This window comes from Buceros rhinoceros, unplaced genomic scaffold, assembly GCF_000710305.1.
Source record: "Buceros rhinoceros silvestris isolate BGI_N320 unplaced genomic scaffold, ASM71030v1 scaffold29136, whole genome shotgun sequence".
NCBI lineage: Eukaryota > Metazoa > Chordata > Aves > Bucerotiformes > Bucerotidae > Buceros > Buceros rhinoceros.
This window is the reverse complement of record NW_010416252.1, coordinates 48042-53944: the sequence shown is the minus strand read 5'-3', so window position 1 is coordinate 53944 and position 5903 is coordinate 48042.

The following is a 5903-nucleotide window of genomic DNA, read 5'->3' as shown; positions in this document are numbered from 1 at the left end:
GCTGCGGTGGGTGCTGCGGTGGGTGATGTGGGGCGCAGTTGCTGATCTCCACCCACTTCCCCCATTTCTGCGTGTGCATTTTCTTCACCCTTCTCCTGCTCGTTCCTCTTTTGAGGGGGACCCCGTGACATCACACCCCATGACGTCATGCCCCGTGACGCATGTGCTGATGGAGGAAAAGGTGGTCGGTGTAAGCGAGGCTCTTGGAAGAAGATGCTCGAGCAGAGACCATGCAGCACAGTTCAGTGTGGGATGGGACTCACCACGGGGGATTTCACAAACAGCTCTCTGCTCTTCCTTGTCTCTGACATGTGCTTTTCCTCGTGGCCAGACTGCTCCAACACCCTGACACAGCAGTGGGTGGGTGCCGTGTGTGGCGCCGGACACCGAGCGGGACCCGCGCTCTTCCCTGCTGTGTCATTCAGTGCCCTGGGACACTCGGGGGATTTCTCTCCACCCTAAAACCAAATAGAACATCTGGAACAAGTCAACAAGTTAAAATGAAACACAAACATTTGTCTGGAGTAAAAATAGTGGGAAAAGGGGAAAGCAGCTTCTTTCTCTTTCAACATGCTGCAAGAGAACTTTGTTAATACAGATCTTTAGCAGGAGTACTCCAGTGAACGTATGGGAGTTTCACTGGGAACATCCTGAACTCGTAGTTCTGTTCAAAGACGCTGGCTGCTGTGCGCCTCAGCAGCTCTGATTCAGAACCAGGCATTAATCACTGGTGTTTCAGCTCTGGTTCCACAGAAGCTCTCCTGGAGACAAGAGCTGGTCTGTTTTCATGCTTATTTAACATAAAACTTCCTCTGGGAAATAAGGAGATAAGTGAGCTTCGAATCAGGAGGCACAGCCTACAGAAGTTACTACCAAGTTACTACGGGTTGGTCAGTAATGTTTGAACTGGCCATGGTTGGGACGACCAGGTTTGGGTTTTTTTGAAGAAGTCTGTTCCTCGCTGACATGTTCTGGACCAAAACAAAGCCAACCACAAGAGAAACAACCACCACATTGTAGCAAACGACCAGCGGTGAAACAGCTGAAACAGCTGTAGGGATAAAACAAACGAGCAGTTTTGGTAATGCTAATCCCGTGAAGAATTACAAGACCTTCAGTAATGTCAGGACCTCGGTGGGACACATTCCAGCTGAAAAATAGACCGATCTTCCAGGCCTTTGGGTTCCCAGCAGGGGAGAGATGAGACACGGCATGGCACGTGGTGTGTGGCACCCGCCGGGTCCTCAGACCTTCCGTGAGCTGCCAGCAGCTCGGTCCCCTCCTGACACTCCACTGTGCCTCTCCTGCAGTGCCTCCATTTCTGGAGACACGTTTTCACATCCTTCTTTGTGGTGGCACAGCCAGGGACAGCCCCTTGCAGATCAACAGCCCAGGGGATTTTGATGGGATCAGTGGGGCAGCCTTACACCATGTCTGTAAAAGTCCCATTTTCTCTCGAACAGTTCCTGCCTGAAGAATGTTAAAAACTCAGATGAGTTTTTAACTCATCATTGGGGGGCAGTTTAAGGGTCAGCATGGAGGCCACAGATGAGGATTTTTCACTTGATAAAGTTGAGAAATTTGTTCTCCTAGAAAAAAAGAATGACTTCTCATTTTGTTGTACAAACTATCGACCTTAGCGGACAACAATCTCTGTGCAAACAATGGCACCGTGAGAGTTAATGCCTTTCTTATGAAGAGAAAATCGTCAACAAGGAGCAATTCTGGAATCTGAGTCAGTGATCAAAAATCCAGAGAATGGACAAAGTCCACAGCAGAAGTAAAGTTGCTATTAGTTTTACCAGCTTAATAATTACACGATTGGCTAATAGTTACTCCACTGGCAAGACTGTCTTCTGCACAATTAGCACCGGAGAATTCAGTAATGGCAATAACCCTAAACTGACTCTGAATTCAGGTTACCACTCTGACCTGTTCAGCGTGACGTGTTTGGGAGGCCTCACCTGCAAATCGTCACATTTCTCCAGGGATGGCTCTGTTTCCCCATTCCTCCTGCTTACATGTACCTTCCTCTTTCTCCACCTCCCTGTTTTTCAAAACAAAGGTGTTTGGTCTTGGTTAGGAGAGAGACACAATGCTTCGTGCTTTGATGGTGCTGTGAAGTGACAGTTCTAACAGCTCGGGACTGACTAACTCACCCCTCGCCCGTGGCATCGTGTCCTTCCCCAGGAGAAGGTGAGGGCACCGACTCCAGCTTCCCCTCCAGGGATGGGGGCAGACCTGCCTCAAATCACCAAGGGCTTTTCCAGTGAATTTCAGGACCTTTGAGTCATGTTATGGAGGAAGGAAGGAAAAGAAACAGCTTTTGCTGCTTTTAGATTTTGCCGCTTTTAGCTTTTGCCAGTGGAGGAAAAAACATCCATGTGAAGCATTTTCAGACCTCAAGCATTAAGTAGAAAAGAAATACGGCTGTTGCTGCAGCATTATGTGGGACAGCACAGACCACCTGCACGTAAAAGAGACAGTTCCGTATTAAAAGCAGTGATTTAGCGCCAAACTTGCTTTACCCGTGTCACACAGAATGACGGGTGTTTCTGTCGTGCCACACCAGCGAGCTCTGCTCCTAAGAGCGTTATCTTCTATCTCCAAGTGAGAAAACCCGCATGTTCATGGACCTCTTTTACAGAGGTCTCTCTGGTGTCACAGCACGTTCCACATCATCACGTGCTATTACACCTCCACCAGATGCTATTAAACATTGAGCCACCCCCAGGCGCACTGGTCAGTATCCAGCACGGCAGCCGCTCCTCTCAGCATCAGCCAAAGGCGTTTGCTGCTTTCCCTGCTGCCCACCTGGAGTGGAGGGGGGGCTGCAAAGCTGGTGCCCCTGCTCTCTGCCCTGTGGAGGTGAGGACAGCCTGGGCTGCAGGACAGCAGGAGTGGGTGTGCTGGTCCTCGTGCCCAGCTCCCTGCACAGCCAGCATCCTCCGGGCTGGGGGGCCTGCGTTGGAGCAGGGAGGTGAGTGGTGCTGCTCTCTGGCTCCTGGGGACCCTCCTGGGTTTGTGCTGCATCAACCCTTTCTAAAAGGTTTTGCACCAAGGTCACAGGAAAGGGGCTGATCTTTATTCTGCCTGAACCACCCTCTAGGACAAGCAGCTGGACAGAATGCCTTGGCCGTGACACTACGTGGTGCTCAGCCCCGTCGTTTGGGTTCACATCACTGCGATCAGTGACTTAAAATATTTACACATGTCAGACCTCTCTCAAGAAGGGAACCTTGTGTCCCTTCTGGAGCTCCATGGAGCAGATCAGAGCTGGTCGCATCTGCAAGTTCATTATTCTGCTTGAAAAGCTTCTCTGAGAGGAGAGGGAGAAGGAACAGCTCTTCAGAGCTGACAAGACAATATTCGCTTGCTATGGTCACCTAATTCTAGCACTTTGAACACTAAAGGGTTACTTTAATGGGCTCTCTGGATTTGCTATGTTGCTTTTTTACTGTAGGTGTGGAGCTGGAAATTGATGTAGCAGCTTCAGTAACCAGACTCCCCATCTGCAGCTTCACTGTCACACCTCCGGCTTTGTTCAAAGAGACCGGGTCTTGCACGATCACACGGCGTGTGGTTACCGAGCAGCTCCTTTCAAACAAATATGACTTCATTAACTGGTGTCAGAGAAGTGTGACAGATGTAGCAGCCTCGGCGTTGCACATTTCCTGCTTTATTTCTTGGTGGTAGGTGAGGGAGAGCATGAGGTCCCCAGAGAAGGGAAGGGCACCCACGAGATGGCACGAGCACTTGGGAGAAATGCACAAGAAATTGGGCTGTGCTTCCATGCATGGAAGTGTTTATTGGAGAATAAGAATTAAATTGAAGTTAGATGTGCCCTGGACTGAGGTGCCCAGGCGCTGAGACCGACCGTTCACTATGTGGAACCGCAACAAAATGCATGGGAACGAAGCAGTGTTTATAGTGGGCACGCGTTGACGGCTGACTCCTCATCTGGACAATCACAGCGCTGCTTTTTACAAAGGGCTTTTCACGCCAAAAGATGTTGGAAGACACGCGGATGTAAGGTTTGGTCGTGGTCTTGAGGCTGTCAGGAGCAGCGGTCTATGCTTTCTGGTTAAGCCTCTTGTCAGAGGCAATAGCTCCACTTCCAAACCGAAAAGTTACTCAAAACCCACAGCAGAGAGAGGGTCCTAAACCAGGTGTTTCGTTTGGCTGTTATCAGCCCCCCAAAACTGCTGGTGAATCAGATCTCGTTGTGTTACAACTATACAAAATGTTAACAGAGCTCATGTTGAAGCAAGCACATCCAGCCGAAGGTCACAGGTAACAACGGCGAGGTTTGCCAGACTTGTACAAAAACGTCAGGCTTTGACAATCACCTCAAGGAAACGGCGGTTCAGGGCAGCTCGGCACTGCCAGGCTGCAGACCTGTACTGCAGAAAGCGCCGCTTGTGTGAGGAGGAGCGAAAGCTGGGCAGCTGGGAAGCAAAGGTCGGTGTTCCCTTGGGAACAAGCTGCCCCTTGCCAAACCCTCGCCAGGCAAGGGACATCTCTGCACCCCGCCGATGTCACACAGGCAGAGTGAGGGTTTGACCTTGGCTTACAGTGAGCATTCCTCTGAGCAAAGGCTGAAGGAAGCTGGAGCCAGCTTGTCCCAGTAGCAGGAGCAGACTCTGTTTGCTGTGTTTGTTTCAGAGGAATGAGTTCTAGCAGTTCTCAATGGCTGGACTCGAGGATCTTAAAGGTCCTTTCCAACCTAAACCACAGCCATGATTCCATGATTCTGGGAGCACGTTGGGATGTACATCCAACCCGCACTATTTAATTCCATTGAATGTTCCCAGTGTAGGAAGAAGAACATGTGAATGAGGAGATGCTTCACTAAATTACTCAACAGTGGCATGTTTGGGTTTATGGTTTGTCTGTTTGTTTAACCAGAGACGTGTTGTTTATAGAAACCCTCCAGACAGCTACATTGTGGAGATGCCATTTGCAGTTTATTCGTGTTTCGCAAGTTTTCCAGACAGCAAAAGACCCGACTCGTAGTACTATCAGGTTTATGCTGTTACTTACACAGACTCCTGCCTCCACTGCGCCAGCTCTGTCAGAGCTCCACTTGGGCTCCTGTACGAGAATCCACAAAATAGAGGCTCACACGGTAAAGCCCATGGGCGAAAACTCTGTTGAACACATTTCTTGTAGGTGAATCAGAGAAGATACCCGAGTGTTGGGTGCATGTTCTCTGAGGAGATCTCTCTAATGCAATTTCCTCCCCCAAGCATGTCCTTCTGCAGAGGGGCAGCAGGGACGAGCAGTCTCCTTTGCAAGGGGAGCGCACTGGAAACGCCGGTGTGTTTGGCAGTGCCTCGAGCCACATGAGGTCTCTGCTCCCTGGCTGTTGTGCTTCTGTCCTCTCCCCTCCCCACAACTAGCTTACGGAGCAGCAAGATTCCTGTTACTCCTACTGTCTCCTCAGTTTTGCAGTTTCTTTTTTAGATGCAGGTACCTTCTCAAGTCACACATCCACATTCCGTGTCACACCATCTGCATTTCCAGATGTAAGCAGTCTTTCACTTGGATCTGCAGCTGTAGCAAACTGCCATCTCCGGTGGAAATGCCGCGCTCTAGGATTGTAGTTAGTATATTGTTGCAACTTGTTTTCCTTCCACTGTCTTGAGGCTAAATCCTTTGCAATGGTGAAGGCTGAGCCAGCACTGAATGGACACGAGTAAACAGACTGATTAGTCTTTCCAAGGAAAAGTTTTTGCAGCCGTCGGTTTGAAGTTGGCCACATGCTCCCACTCGGTATTTCTCACTGCTGATCCCAGCCCAGCTCTGAAATGCTGGGGCTGGAACCACCGTGACCCCTCGGAGCAGCAGCTGCCGGCCCGGCTGTGCAGGCACCACGGTCCTGCTCACCCCCCTCGCTTGCC